This window comes from Bacillus rossius, chromosome 1, assembly GCF_032445375.1.
Source record: "Bacillus rossius redtenbacheri isolate Brsri chromosome 1, Brsri_v3, whole genome shotgun sequence".
Lineage (NCBI taxonomy): Eukaryota > Metazoa > Arthropoda > Insecta > Phasmatodea > Bacillidae > Bacillus > Bacillus rossius.
In genome coordinates, this window is record NC_086330.1 from 240,404,121 (window position 1) to 240,421,503 (window position 17,383).

Here is a 17,383-nt window from a genome sequence, read left to right on the forward strand (position 1 = left end):
GGTCCTGTGCAATGGCATCCGATTGGCCTACAAGCTTCAGAAAGTCACTCGCGCCCATCGCTGGATTCTCCGCGGGTTTTAGCTGCGGTGAAGCAGTTGGCAATACTGTTGGTGAGTCAGTCTGCAACGGGCTGGCTTGTTGTTTCCCAGGCGCGACTTTCTTGGAATCACTAGGGGGGGGGGGGGGGGGGGAGGGGTGCAGTTGGGTGGCGCCTTGGTACCTGGATGATCCGTCACCTGACCTTGCGCCCGGCCTTTACCATTTTTGTGCCCCGAATGGTGTTTCTTCGAGGGCCTCTGGGGCAGGGGTTGGCCTCTAGGCCTGGGTGGGTTTGCCAAGACAGGATACTCCAGTTCATGCCTATCGCTCAACACTGAATATTGGTTAGGGCTCTGCCATTGCGGGGGGGGGGGGGGGTTAGCTCGGGGCTCGCTATGGCTGCCTTGGGGGCTGGGGGCAGTAGCCTGAGGGGCCAGCTTGATGTGGGGGCGGGCGGACTTGAGCCGCGGCTGCTGATCGCTTGTTTTCGCGCACTGCGCGTTTGGACTGCAGCTCTCTGTCTTTCCACTCATGTTGCGGGAGGTGACGCCAGTTCTCCCTCTTGTAGGCCATGCAGCCTCTGTAATTGGCGCAATGCGAACTTTCACATCGCGCGCACTTTGCCTTCGTCCTGTCACCTCCCTGGGGGCAAACCTCGGTTTTGTGCCCTTGGCTGCACCATCGGCACACAGGGGAGGCTCTGCAGCCTTTTGCGGGGTGGCCAAACCTCTGACAGTTGCCACACTGGAGGGGGCCTTTGGGGTGTCGATAGTCCTCAACACGAATGCTGAGGCCTCCGAATGACTTCAGGTCGTATATCCTTTCTGGATTTACGGCCTTTGGGAGCTCTACGACTAACTTATTTATAGGCTGCCTGGTCTGCCTGTTGTACAGAAACCAGAAGTTCTGCACTGGAAGCACCATTGCGGCGAACTCGGCCTGAATGAATTGTTTGTCGGTGCTGCTATGCACTCGACAAAACACAAACCTTTTCGGGATCTCGTCCCGTTGCAGCAGCACAGAGTGTTGCACTCCGGCCTGCTCCAGCGCACGCACTGCCCTGTGGTACTCCTCCACACTGGCAGTGTGAATCATGAGCTGGTCATGGCCGCGACTGACGCACGACCATTGCTCCTGCAGTGCTGCATCCAGCACTGTTTAAATGGCCGGGTAGCTGTGGCCAGAATCCACGAATACATACAGGGGTTTCACCTGCATTTTCTTTGCCTGAGGGTCAGGGTTTGGCAGGGCAGGGCTCGAACATGCGGACGTGTTGGCGGCCGTTTGACTGGCCGAGTTGTTTGCCCTTCTGACGGGCTGCTTGCGAAGTCGCTCGGCCTGCTGCCTGGCGATCGCGGGGTTCGTCAGAGGGGGGCGCAGCCTTTCGCCCTTCCCACCCGTTTTTTTTTTTTTTTTTTTTTTTTTTTTGGGACTGTAGTGAAGCCATCGTCACTGGACATTTCAGTTTCGTCGTCACTCGGTAGGGGCACATCGATGCACTCCTGCATCACCTGCTCATCACTTAACTGATCAGTCATGTCGCTAGTGTACACCCTACAACGTACTAACACCCACTGACCACACACCCGGGATTAAGACGGGTTGTGGCTAGGCTGTAGGGTCAGCTACAACCTGGGTTGTTTTGCACGCTTACACTTCCTACAAAAACCTGGGAATACCACCTGGCCTATGTGCGATTAAAAAGGCTGTTCCTGGAATCTCGCAGCTCCGCTTGATGCGTCCGTCCTTGGCCAAAGGCTCGAAGCGAACTCCAAAAAATGTACAAGAGTGGTGGAACATACCCGAACACACCCGAAGAATTCACTTCGGCCAACGTCGGGATTTTGTTTACATTTGGTAAATGTTGCGCGGGAATTTGAGTACGTCTGTAAGCATAGCACAATTAAAAAATTATTTAGAAATCTTGTACGTAAAATGTGTGAAGAAAAATTATTATATCGTGCAGTTTGTTGACACAGAAGTTGGATATAAATCATTTAAGGCCCTGTCACACTGTCAAATTTTAGCTTCCAACACCTTCCAATATGTTGGATCCAATATCTTTGAGGGTTGTGACGTCACGTTAAACGTCACTATCGCAGCCATGTTTATTTGAGAGATTGAATGTCTAGAGTTTCCTTCAAATATTTTACGTATAGGACTGGTTCTAAAATATGTTGGATGTTGGATGGGATCAGCCAATCAGAGTTATCTAAAATAAAGCGGCCGCTTTTGTTTCCGTTTCCGAAGTGTAATAGTTTATATATCAGCAATGGCGAATGGGAAATAAATGCAGTACTTGAATTAATACTATTTTATTTCCTGCTGGAATAATTGTTATTGTATATTTTCCTCCAATTGAATCTGTATGTACGGAAGTGCAGGTTAATATATTTGACTAAAAGAAGTTACTGTAGTTTTGGAATATTATGGTCCTTAAACCAGAAAACATCTTCTATTCAACTTACGATCATTATTTGATTGCTATACCAGTTTTGCTTATGTTCAGGTATTGTTGATACACTAAATTAAAACAGCAAGCATTGCGTACAAAATGTGCCATCAGGAATGAGGTATCAAAACTAGGATATGCATTTCGGAACTTTTACCTACAAATCCAAATTAATAACACCTAAAATAAATTTTAAAATATTTCAATTCAGAGACTTAATGTAACTAAAATTATTTTGGCTTACCCAATCAATCTTTCTTATAAGTCATTGTTCTCCTTATTTCACAATAGCTGCTACTCTGTAAGTATTGTCTGGAATTTTCTGCAATATAGACTCATAATTTCCTGACAATAGATGGTACTGACTTATGTTAAAGCAGCATCTGTGAGTAAGCAAGTAGCTCTGGTGATTTGCAAGAAAGGCCTAGAAATATTAAAATTCTGCCTACGTGTTCAATTATTATTATTTAAGTTTTGAAAGCAATACCATTTTTCGTGAATGTAAATATTTGTGTAGCAGATCCTTGTCAGTAAGCCTATACTTCCCAGGCTGTACGAAACAAGCATACCTGGTCTAATATGTCGTTAAAAAATTATTTTAAAGAGATAATGTGACTGAGGTGAAGTTAGCTTAAAGGCTCAGGTTGAGGTTTGTAACAGAAAATACACTTAATTCAAAATAAAACAAAATTGCCAATTTCTAAACACAGCAAAAATTAACACATTCACTTTAAAGTATAGGAACAATTTTGATGAAATACAAGTGAAAGTGTCCATACAACAGCAGCTAGTTGGGTGAGAAAATAAGCGGGAATGAGAAGGGATATGCCTACTTGCAGATTTACATTTAATTATATGTTTTATTCTTACTAAACATACCTTTAAATGTTGTTTTTGAAGAGCACTATAAATTGCACTACAAATTTCAGGTACAAATTTTGAGATGGTGTTGTGTGGAATACTTTTAGAGAACATAAGGGACTTAAATGATTCCCCTGTCGCCAAAAATCTTAATGTAACTGCCAGCCTCTGCTTTGCTGGTATAGACTGGCACAAATGAGTATCCTTCTTTGCAATGCGAGACTCCACAATTGAAAGAAGAAGATCAAAACTTTCAGAATCCATTATTAAATAGTTCGCGGAAATGAACCGGCATCTTCGTATCGAAGTTCATGACAAAAAGGGGTAAAACACCTTTTGTTTGCCGGGAAAGTATCCACTGTCTCGTCCACCATCTGCGTTTCCTTTTCTTAGATTTCTCTTCTAGTTTACTGAGACTTGCTACAATTGCAATTACAGCTACAGCTTTTGAAACACTTTGATGCTCTTAATGCAGGCATTGCAAACACCTGGAAAACGTAAATTTTAAACTGTGTATGATCACAATATACCTAAATTGGAATATAACCTACTTAAAAAAGCCCGCGTTCCTTGACCCAAAATTTGTTTTTGATTCTAAATACTGTCATTTACAGTTCTCTACAGAATGTTTGGTAAAACGAGCTCACTCAAAGAAAATTGATAGTGTGAAATGACTTCAAATCTATTTTACATTGCTCGTCAAATAAAATTGAATACAATATATTTGAAGACGTATTTCATCCAAAATCACCCTTCAAATTTTGTTGTCCAATTTATTGGATACAATATATTTGACAGTGTGACAGGGCCTTTAGGGATTGTCAAAATTGTTTCATAACAAGCAGAAAATAATGGCCTGACCAGTATTTTTTTCTCAGGATTTGTGTTCTTAGATTTGCTATTGGTGTCATTCCAACCACCCATAAGGACTCTCTATGATGAGCACCTATGAGAAAAATACTGATGGTTTCATTAATTAAAATACTTATTTAATATGCACCTAAATGGCAATAATAATTTATGGTGCATTAAAGAAACACTAATTTCATATTTTACATTTCACTCAAAATGCTTTACCTGTCAACGCAATCGTTTCCAAAAGATAAAAAATGTCAGCGGCTATTATTAAAATGACTTCATAAATTGCATTCTAAATGTAAAGTATAGAAATAATTTATCATTAAGTATTTAATGTGATTGTCCAAAGCTTTTGATATAAGTAATTAAATTAATACAGAAATATTATTTATAACAGAAATAGTTGCCAAACTGTATTTATGTAAATACTTTGTTACTCCAGAACTAAAGATGTTCCATATTAAGTCGAGGATGTTCATCCAGTTACCTGCCTAACAGGGCAAAATAATTTAATATTACTTACGGTAGTCATTACTATAACCCTCAACAGCTTTTAAAATTTTTTTTAATAGTTTTATTGTTGTATGGTCTCTAGAACAAAAAAAAACTTGCTGGGAATGTTTTAAAAAACTAATGAATCACCAGCTATGGTACATCTTACAGTTGTTAAACCCCACCTAGAGTAATATAAAAAAACCACTGAAATATATATATTTTTAAGGATTAAGCTAAAAAAAAAAAGTGTTATCATCTGTCCTTGTACATGATGTTTGCGTTAATTTAAATGATAGTGACAGTAGTAATCTTTCTTGTGATGGTTGTAATCTTTTGTGTGTATGTGTATAAAAAACCCACAATATATTAAAATAAATATAAAAACAAATATCTCCACACTTATAATCCACAAAAATTCTACTAAATTTATTACTTCCCAACAATGTTACAGGTTAAGCATATATAATATTGTGTGTATTCAAGGCAATAAAAGTATTGCAAAAGGCTAGACATTTTTTCGGCAGCTTACAAGAAATAGGCATATAATCAATCGAACATAGTGTTAAATACTAAAATAATGTAACAGTTTTTTAATACCTTAGTACACATAACAAGCAAAACTAATTTTAACTTGGAACAAGCATAAATCTATGCTAGCATTGTCTTAAATTTTGATTTAACCTCCAGTGTATGAAATTTTAATGGTGTAAGTTAAGGGAAGTAAATATATCCAGGCCTTCAAGAGCCTCTATTTAGAAGCAGTAAAATATAGAACACATTTACTCCAACATCACTCTCAAATGATTCTAAAATATTTCTGTAAAATTATGTTGTACACAGGATGTTGCAATGTTCAATGTTAGGTAGTTAATTACCTCACAGACAAAAAATTACAAAGTTGTACAAATTCAAAATATTTAGGTGTGAGAGCTTCCCACATGTTGAGCCAACAGTCATGTGGCTTATGAAACTAGTATATGTATTTTCTTAATTCATTATATTGCCGTCGTCCGGGTTCTCGTGTTCGAGACTGGGCGTGTACCACAGCGGGAAACTGGCTCTTATTGAAAATGTGTTCCGCGAAGGCACCAGGTTAGCTCAGCGTCTAACCAAAATTTGGTCTCGTGGGTGCGTTGCCCCTGAGTGGCCCGCTAGGACCGTCGGCGAAGTTCATGGTTGGAAGGGCCCCTAGCTGGTATCACATCACAGGCCCTGTGCAGCATAATACACTGATTCCTAGCTGGGGTGGGGAGGCTCAATACAAGAACAACACGAACTCGAGAGTTATCTTGTCACTGGCGCGTCGCACACGGAGGGTGCGGAGTGGCCTTTTAATTAGATGAATGAATTACAGTTGCAAATTCTACGTACATTACAATTGCATTAAACTCGCGTGTCGCACAAAGAATTACCCTACAAAATTACAATTAGTTCAATATGAGTGCTCTGACGCACTGTCACTAATTAAACCCTTATGCCAGCCGAGGTTAAGGGGGAATTTGATTGCAGGCCGCCAATCCCGAAAATTGCTAACTTGGCGGCGCCCGGATTCACCTGTGTGAACCGCGGACCGCAGTTAAATTAGTGATAAAGTTTACACGTAGCTGTCGTCGGCGCCTGTGCACTCAACCTTAGTGAAAGTTCCTTGGTAGCGGAAGTCGGCCCGTGCCTTAAGTTGAACTGCCCCGCATAATGTCTCTTGTGCGGGGAGTTTACAGTTAAGCGGATGGGTTAGGTCCTACATCGTAAAAAGGACCGGGGACGCACGGGGAGTTAATATAACGTAGAAAAAGGTTTGGGTTGAATAACTATATTTACCTGAAGTACGATTCAGTGTGGACAAAGGATGATGGCTCCCTGTGGAACGCATGTCCCCCCCGGTCCGCAAGTCTCTCGGTACTGGCGTTTGCCCTTGGCACGAGGGAAGGTCTCAGCGTTCTCTCGCGCCAAAGTTGCTAAAGTTTCGTTATTCGGAAATTATTTTAATAACAAGAAGTTGAGAGTAGCTCTAAATTAGTACATTAATTATTGCTAATTAACCTGATTGGCAGATACTCTTTATAATTATTGTTAACTAATTTACGTACATTTAAGTTTAAATAATAAGAGTCACACCAGAGACTGTTCGTCACTTACTGACTGCTCCAGTGGCTAGTTACACATACAAAACAGGGAGATAATATTTACGTTAACACAACACTATAATTAATTAAGGTTGTTGGCCGCAAACGAGGCACTCACAAACTTGTTAATGTAAGTCCACACGTGAGAAACTCGGGCACTCCTGAGTCGCACTTTCCTTAGGTGGGGTTTTTAATTACTAGTGTGGATATTATTAAATTATGTTTCATTATTAGTGAACTGGAGTCCAGGTGTTTCACGAATTAGACACGGGCCTTGATTCTACCATGGCATCGAAGGCTCGCCTGACTCGGGTGGGCCATGGCTAGAGGTGCGTTCCATTAGCGGGGTCGGATACAGGCGGGTGCAGGTCGGGCATTGGAGTGGCCATCGGCTGGACGACGTCAATATTACATACAAAAAGATAAACTGTTTGAAGCCATTTTGAACAGAGTGCGTATCAAGTAATTTTTAAAGTGTGACATCCATGTTCCTTTCCTGTTTTTCCAGTTTAGTTTATATGTAGAAAAGTGGGTGAATGTATCTCAAGTGACATTTTTTAAATCTACCTTATGCCACATAAGAAATATATTAGATTAAAATATATGTTAATAGTTTATAAATATATAAAATTTCGTGATGTGGCATGAAGGAAAATATGTATGGCACACTGAACATATAAACACTAATTTTTCACTGCATCAAGTCTTACTCTTTCTTTTACAACAAACTCTCAATGCATTCAGAAGATATTTATGTTATAAAATTGTAAAATCATAACATCTTCTCATTGATAGCATCAGAGATGATATTGACATTTCATGTTGTTGAAATATAAGGTTCTAAAAACATAGGTAGGTATTCTTGATTTTCCTTCAGAAATCTTTTAATTTAACCTTTATTAATTTCTAGCAATCATTTAATGGCCATTGAAATAACTTTCTCAATAAAACCACAGTTACAATGAAAATTGATAAAATAATTCTTTATAAACATTGGGCATCCAAGTAGTTAAGTGTAAGGTAATGTTCTAATTTCTTCACATACCTGAAACAAACAGAAGCAATTTACAAGTACAGTACTGATTATGTAGTTAATAGGTCTTAACAAATGGCACTCTGAAGAAACAAAGAAAATGACAAACACTGTCACAGAAATACTATTTCATAATAATTCAAAGCACAAAATAATGAAAATAAATAAAAATAAACTCTTCAACTAGTGTTTTTAAGCCAGTCTGGAACAACAATTTAAACAAAGTTTTTGCTGATTTCTTTTCTGAAATTTTGATATCTTTATCAAATTATTGTGAATAAATTATGTTCATGATATAAAATGAATAGGAGTCTACAGTTTTATGACATTTGCTTCAATAATACAAGGGCTGGTGCGGGGCCCTCGGTGGTTGACCAGCTTGCCTTGACCTGGAGCCACTCCTGATTACATTCTTTAATAATTCAGCTCTGAGATCTCTGAAGTTTAAATATTCTTTAGAGAATGAAGTAAATAGCTACCACAGCGTACAGCTGGTACAAAATATAGAAAAAGCCATATATTAGAGCTATAATCAAGTCATATAAAATAATGACTACTATATCAACAACCACGAAGATACACAAATCATATGCTCGAACCATAAGTTACTACATTAATTATCAACGACGCATTCACTTTCTGATGAACATAACGTATTTTAAAATTAAATACCACGCAAAAATAAACCAATAACTGCATGTAAGGAATTACGAATCTTCCTGCGCCTAACTTAATAACTAAATATTTTCAAACACAGAAATGGAATCCTAATGACAATCATTAAACATCTGACCAAATATAGCACAATTGCTTGCCTTTAATTTTTTATTATGAGTATTTTTCTTAGTATTTAATAACTGCTAAGATAGCGGACGATGGCCGTTTTCATATTTTGGGTCAACAGAAAAACAACATCCCGACGTTGGCCGAAGTGAATTCTTCGGGTGTTTTCGGGTATGGTCCATTACCATGGAGGTATAGTGGAAGCAGGTGTACTAAACAAGAGTCTAGCGGCAGCACCGCTACTTCCTGCAACTGGCTGCAAATGCCGAGCCTTTCCGAAGTTAGCCGATCGGGAGCGGCCAAGGTCAGCGCCTATCCCCCTTTTTTTTTTTACGCGCGCGTTTTTTCTCTCCAGTATAAAAAAGCCAAACAGACTGTTTAGTGGATGGTTGGTTATATTAGGTAAGTATAGCTACATCAAAAATACTGTAAAATCATTTTATGGTTGCTTAGCAAATAACTTTTTAATATGTAGCTATCCAGCGCTAGGAAACCGTTTACATGATTTCTCAGTATCTTTAATGTAGCTATCCTAACCAAATCAACCGTCCACAATGTTTTAAAGTATTTATAATGTCTTAACCTAACCTAATTGACCACTAGTTATCAAGTCCTTACCTGAAAATTACAAGTTGCGTAAAATTGCAAGGGAATATGGGGCGTCCCGAGAATATTTGTGGAAGACAAAGACTTCCTAGATTTTATACGGTATGAAAAATATACAAATCCACGTAGTATGTTTCTTCAATTAGGTATTTTCCTCTAAAAACAATTACAAATAAATACCGTTGCCTTTTTTATGGTCTTTCCTTTTAACAACACCACCATATTTATTTAAAATGAACAAAAAAAAAAAAAAAACCGAAGATGCACGATCGGACGTTTTGCTCTCTCGTCAGTGAAAAGAAGTATTCCCGTTGCGGGATCTCGCCGCCAGTCACCGAACGAGCGTGAGCGGTGCGGCATTTGCAACCAGTTGCAGGAAGTAGCGGTGCTGCCGCTAGACTCTTGTGTGTACCAACGACCTAGAGATATATAGACTGCTAGTGGAAGGCCATCTTTGATTCCAATTGAATTTGACAGAATGGTGGGCAAACAGTGCTTTGTTAGCAGACGATGTACGTTGACAGCAGAAAAGTGGCGTGTACTAAGTTAATTATGTAATTGCATTGAATCTGAAATATTAACAGTAAAGACACAACTAAAACTCGTGATGAACGAATACGACTACAATAATAACAAACCCACACAAATCATTTAAAAGTGGTCATTATTCCATTGTAGTCGATTATTTTTAATTTATAGTACCTACTTAGTGATGAGATAAATTCCATGTACTGTATCAAATTACCTACACGAAATTAATATATAATAGCCATAATAGGTTCAATAACTGATCTATGTATTGGTCACAAACGTTGGGTCGAAAAGGGTTAGCTATTTTCTAGCGCATTTAATGTCGTACCTCCACATCGCATTACGATGAAAATGTATTTAAAATTATATTTTACTCGTTCCATCTTTAAGTATTACCCGAAAAAACTGTAAAATGGCAAAAAACCTACATTTTTAGGGAATTTACTAGCAACTTGCATCTTTCTCCCATAAGAACCAATGCTTTTACAACTATGTTTTGCCCACCATTCTGTCAAATCAGCTCTCTGTCTCTCTCGCTCGGATTGTAGTTCCCCAGTATGCCGTCGACAGAAGCAATTGGCGCTGAAATCAGGGTGATAAGCAGTCTATATATCTTTAGGTCGTTGAGGTGTACTTTTCAAGGGTACCTACTTAGGGCGCGGTTACACGGGAGTCTGAACTACTTCAGGTGAACATGTTCAGCTGTTGAGTATGGTTACACACAGTCTGAACATGTTTCGTTCGAGGCCATTTCTCATTTAACTTAAACAGGTTGGCAAAGTAGTTCAGATCGACATATCTTCTACATTAGCCTCTGATTGGCTGTTTAGAATATAAACAGTCTTTTGCAGAAATTCTAGATGGAAAGTGGCACAAGTTCGAGTAATATTTTACCGAATGCAACAAAAAAAAACCAACAGATAATTACATATATTTTTTAATTTATCCTGACCTTAATTTTCTTAAAACTGAGATAGGTACTCTCGCTCAAAAAATAATAAAAAATAAGTTTAAAAATGTTACTATGCATGTTTGAATTCCCGATTTGTAAAAAAATATTGAGCAATATGTAAACACATTTCATTTCTGCTGATACTGCTGTATAAACAAGTGAGAAAATCCCGCGTTTTCTGGATGCAATTAAAAAATAGAGATCAACAACACAGTCATTCGTTGACAGTAGACAATCGGTTTTAGAGCTAAACACACTTTTCAGCAACTACCGTGTAACTGCACACTTTCGCGTTTGTAAACGTGTTTACTTAAACATGTTCACCTGAAGTAGTTCAGGGTCCCGTGTAACCGCGCCCTTAATCAATGAAGCCTGTACCCGAAATAAAATCTTCGGACTGCGCATGCGCATGACGATTGTTTACATGTACCGCCATATTGCGGGTGGCAAAAGAATAGCAGACAGCAATGTAATTTGTATGACACTTTAGGAAATGTGCGTGCAAAACATTTAAATATGAAACTATTCTTTTTATATAATTAGTAATAAAGAACCTGGCAGGAGGGCTAGCATAGCTTTCACATGTAAACTGTATTATAAGTGCTTAATTAGGAACGATTTAATTACAGACTACGAGGGTACGAGCTGTCAATACCACATTCAAGTATTTACGATTCTGCATGTTTGTTTAATACAATAGTTTTTAACATTGTCTTTCTATTGTTTTTTACTGTGAATATTATTATTGATGTACTGCGAAGACTGATGCGAAGTGTTATGAAATCGACACTATACTTTAGATAACAATTAACGAATGTTCAATTTAAACGAGTTTTTGCATTCCTTGAAATGCTATGTTGCAAACTATAGTCGAATAATTAAAAAAAAAACAGTTAATGAAAAAATTGTACAAAGTTTGCCAAAGCATAGAGTAAGTCACAGTGTGTGTTGCTGTTTACATGTAGATACTTCTCAAGATTCGTGCATTGTGAATAAAAAACATGCTGTTTTAATATTCCTTAAAAATTAATTTAAATCAACAGTTGATGTGCCTAGGGTAGGTCAATATGATTTTATGCATACTTAACATTGTTCATGCACATAGGTTTTTGCTAATAAACTTACTTAGTCTAAATGTTTAATTTATGAAGCCACTGAATTCAATTCAATTCTATGTTTTCCAGGATACTACACTTCTACACAAATAAGGTACAAGTAGTATAGGACTCGTCAGCAAAGTTATATTTCACAATATAAGTTACCTATTTGATCATAAATATATAAACACTTGACAAGTGATAATAAACAAAGGGTAAAATTCTTGGGTCGTGGTTTTTCCATAAATAAAATAATAAAATTCTGATAATAGTCAACAGTAAAAATTTATGTAAAATATTAAGTTTAGGTGCATCTGCCTTGCATCGTACATGTGTGGTCAGTTTACTCGCCAAATTTGAAGTAATGGTCGTTCTAAGCACATTAAATTTACATGTTCATGAATATAATATTATACATATACATTTACTGTTTACAATACTATTTACGTCGTCCACCAGCACTTAAAATTAGGTTAGTAAAATTTCTCGTCGTCCCCCTAGCCCTCCCTCGTTGTTCGACGCCCGGTTGCTCAGTTTTACTAGGTAGAGTGGGGTTCGACCAGTGTGGCCAAGGAGGGACAAGCTAAGACATATAATTATTCACCACCAGTCTGTGATGAACACCCGATTTATTAATACAGGACACTGTACATGGGGCTGTCCCAGCCCCACCTGCGTCAGTTTAGTTTCGCGCGCGGCGACACGAGGGTTTGACGTTTCCCGGCAACAGCATCCGGTGCTAAAGTGGCTTGAAGTGGGGTGAGAACACCCCCGGAGTGACGTCCTCAGACGTCACTGACGAACAGCTCCTGTAGTCGGGCAGTCCACCAGGCAGAGAGGGACTGTGGCCTGCCCTCTTGCTGGGCAGGGAACAAGGAAGAGGAGAGAAGGAATGGCCCTAGAGCGTAATCCTCGAAAGGCCACTCCAGGAGGAATGTCCTAGAGCATAATCATCGAAAGGCCGCTCCAGGAGGCTGCTCCAGGGGAAGAGGGATGCTAGAGCGAAATCCCGAGGGCAGCTCCAGCGAAGGATTCTAGAGCATAATCCCGAGGGCCGCCCCAGAGGAAGGATAGAGAGAGAGAGAGAGAGGGAGAGAGGGAGAGAGGGAGAGGAGATGCGAGAAGAAAGCAATATACCAATTCTAGATTCCTGCTATATTTCCCCAGATTTCTCTGGGATAAGGATCTCTAACTGGTACGCCGCCGTTTCCTCATATGCTCGGCTGGGAGCGTGTGACAGCGATACCAGGAACTCTTACGTTCCCATAACTCGCTATGTGGTTGCCAATATAAATATTGCGACCCCGTCACTTTGTTCGAATCATTGGAAACGACGGCGGGGCGCGATGTGTGTGATTTTAAGATTAAAGGTGGCTCACGGTCCAGAAAGAAGTAAAATAGCTGTCGCTTGTTGCTTGGCTCTATTTTTAATAGTGTAGATGTCAGGCGGGGGGAGATCACCCTTTCCCCTCAGTTAGTTGGCTAACTGATGCATGAAAGTGTCGTGATGTCTGTATTTAGAGGCGTGTGGAGTGTGCGCAAAAATGGCCTAATTAATCTCGTTGTGTGAGTGTAGTGTATAGCTCCAAGGCCGCACATACCCGGCTGACCAAGCAGGCATATCATCGTGTAGGTATAGTCCGGTGAAGGAAAGAGCGCATAGTATTAGTAAACACTGCGATGATCCTGCATTTTTTATTAAAAAGTACCTGGGGAAAACAACTAGCATGAACTATAGCCCCGTCTGGGCTAATGAAGACCTGAAAGAATGAAATTGTAATAATTTAAATTAAGTTAATAAAATGATTAACGTAAAAGTATAGTTTCCCGTGAGTTTCTGCTTCGGGCCACGCTCAGGAGAGGACATAGCTTCATGTCGCCTGTCGCCAGCAAAAGGCAGTCGGTCAGTTAGAGAAATTGCCCAAACCTTCATCACGAGTCCCTGGCCACAACTCCTACGCTTAAGTTCTAAACGTTGAGGTGGGTCGAAAAGTATCAACCTGATACTTTGTCACTGATACGCGCCTGTATCAGGAACGGCAAACGAGTACACTTGAAAAGTTTCAGAGACTTTAGTATCAGTTCAGAATTCACCTGGAACAACACCACGGCCAATGAGCACAGTACCCGATCGCAGATGACGGTCACTTGGGCGGAGCTTGTGAAAGGGGAGGGAGCAGGAACGACGAATAAGGGATAAAGAAGGGAAAGAATGTAGGGGAGGAAGCACAGGGGAAGGCGTTGAAGCCTTGAAGGAGAGGCGCAAAGCGATATTGTTACAAGCAGGGCTGCCACTCATGGGTTTTTCCACCCAGATCTGGGTTTTTCCAATGGTGTTTGGGTTTCTGGGTTTTTAAATAATGAATTCCAACAATTCTAGGTTTTTTATAATTTTAATTATTTTTATACCTAAAACAATAATAAAGGTAGTAGCTACTGTATCTGTTGCAATATCTGTTTGATAAATGCAAACAAGTCTATGTGTTTCACACACAAAAATACATATAAACACAAAACTAGTTTTCAAGAAGCTAAGTCGAATATTAAATTAGACACATTCTTCAAAGAGGCTTGCAGAACACAAAACCAATGCAACAATTAACCTTCAAACCAATCTTGTAGAATCAGACTCTGAATAAAGACTAACGTACATGATGCAGTTTTATAAAAACAATTACCGGTTTAAAGAATGCAGTGATGGTGTTTGTTTTGTCATGTATATATTTGTAGGTTTTTTTATGATATGTGCTGGTCCAAGAATTACTTATACAACCATTTTGCTGCAGTGTAATTTTCTTGTATTGGTTGTATTTAACCGTTTTCAGTCTTGTAAGGTAATTAATTGTTTTATATTAAAACCAGTTATGTTTATATTTTTGAATAAGTACGCAAACATTTTCAACGATAGCATTTTAGACGCATCTGGGTTTTTTACCCATGTGTCTGGGTTTTTTTGTAGGTTATCTAGGTTTTTCATGAATATCAGAGTGGCAGCCCTGGTTACAAGTCGTTCTGTTTATTGTCCTACTTCAAAGTACGCTCAGTGCGCAGTGCGTGCACCGTCTCGTTCAATAATAAAACTAATGAAATTTTAATATTAAAAAGTACATTAATACAAGATATAATATTTATATTTGTGCACCTAACAGCTATGAAAATGCAAATAAATTCTCAGTTGACACTAATAACAGATGTAATCAACATATGGACTTTCTTTTTTCGAAAACAATTAGTAACTAGTGTTTTTATACATTAAAAATTCACGATTTTATCAAAAATAAAAAATAAAAAAACAGATAGGTACATTAGTGAGCATACTATATCAATGTTTTTTCAAATGTTTCTTCAGATTAGTCGATGATTTATAACTCAGTTTTTGTTTACACAAATTACAATTAGCAAACTTATTATTTTCCGTGAAAAAATTCCACACAAATGAAGTCTTTTTCGTGCACTTATCCATTCCTTATTTCACTATAAAGATACTAACTACAAAGCATGACAGCCCGCAACATGGTGATACACGGCCAGGATGAACTGCAGTGAATGTTGAACTGATTGATACTGGTTGTATCAGGCGGGCATGAGAGTATCAGATAGACGTGTAAAAGTAACGAAAAAATGTGTACCCGTATGTATTCGTTACTATAACAATTAGTACTCGTTACTTTCGTATCGTTACTCGTTACTTCTGATACCGCATGACATGGCACATGCTATGTTATGTAACAGCATCGAATCGAGTCGTATTTCGTACGCGTACAGTATGACGTCGCGTAAATAAAAATAAATCGAATATAAACAATTAACAATATTTGATAATTAACAGCTTTTGTTAACCAAGAAACAATTAACTCTCATTAGAGCGGCTTTATTATAATATATCTTTTAAGATAAGAACATAAAACGTGAAAATGCGCGATTATAAAAAACAAAAACATACATATTTATAATTTGTAAAAAATACTTTCTTACGTTGTTTCTGTTCGAATCTAAAACTTTGTCTACACACACAATACCTTTAATAAACAGTAAAAAACTTGGACGACGAATTTCCAAATTATACTTTTATTAATAAACAAACATCGTTCTTTGTAACGAATACGCGCGCGCATGCGTGAAACATACGAAAGATGCGAGTAACGAGATGCAGCCGTGTGTAACGTTTCGTTACTCGTTGCTAGATGGCACACCCGTTACTCAGTAACGAATACATACGGTTTGCTACAGCTCTAGTATCAGAGGTAGAGAATCACCAGGCGTGATAAATAATGTATCAGATTCTCCTTCCGGTCGCACGGTCTGCGTACGCGGAGCTTTGTTGCCTCCTGGGACCGTCTGATACAGAAGTATCAGAGACTTGTAACATGGTACAATGCTGTATCAGTATCAGGTTGTAACAGATACCGAAAATTGCTGTAACAACCCACCTCTATCTAAACGGTGATGTACAGTTGACCGGGCAACACTAATAATGAATTTATATGCTAATATAGTAGTGATGGGTCGTTCGTTAACGATTCGTTCAAAAAGAACGAATCTTTGAGAGAACGAAATCTTGCGATTCGTTCGCGATGTAAAGAACCGGCTCTTTGAGAGCCGGTACCTTGAAAGATTCGGTAGAACGTAAATGCGGAGAGAACGAGAGAACCAACCGGCTCTTTGAGAGCCGGTACCTTGAAAGATTCGGAAGAACGAAAACGCGGAGAGAACGAGAGAACGAGATGAGAGAACCGGCCACGCGCCCGGTCTGATTCGTTCGTGAAATGATTGATGACGTCAGGAGTCTGAAGAATTAGTAATCACAGCGTGAGCATGTTCATAAGAGCAAACGATAACTGATCAAATAAAATAGGGTAACATGAAAAGTATCTATACCTGAAAATGTCAACTGTTAAGTAGTGGTTTAAAATTGCGTTTTCACATTCACATACACAAATTTGGGGGAAAAAAAACATGAATTAAAAATAACAGGGAAAGTAACTACAAATGTTCACACTTACCATTTAGGTGTTAATTAATGTACCTACTTAATTTTTCTCTCTTCATACTGAATCGCAGTAGTAGTATTCAATTTTTGTCTTTTTTTCTCTAAATGTGTTGGTCTACATGTAAACACTTTACTCTCTCTAGAGTGTAAATAGCCTGTATATTAATATTTGTAACTTAAAAAGTAATACAATATAAATAATCTTGTTTCATATACGCAACTGTGATTCACTGGCTACGAAAAGCAATGTTCAAGTACTAGCTATAATAGTGCGATTACAAATTAAAGTTAAGAAAGATCACTTTCGTACCTAACATTCTTAGATTTAATGCTCCCGTATTATATAGAATCACTGCATGAAGCATTTGCAGCGATCAACAGTCAATAATTTTATAACAGTCAGTATACAACTAGATGTTTGAAATTTCATTTACCCATGCAGAGTAGATAAAGATAACCACCCACGCGATCCAGCCTCCTCTCGTTATCGGGTCACGCGATAACGAGGGGAGGCTGGAAGCAAACACGTAGCCAATACTCTAAAGGATGAACGATTTACGAC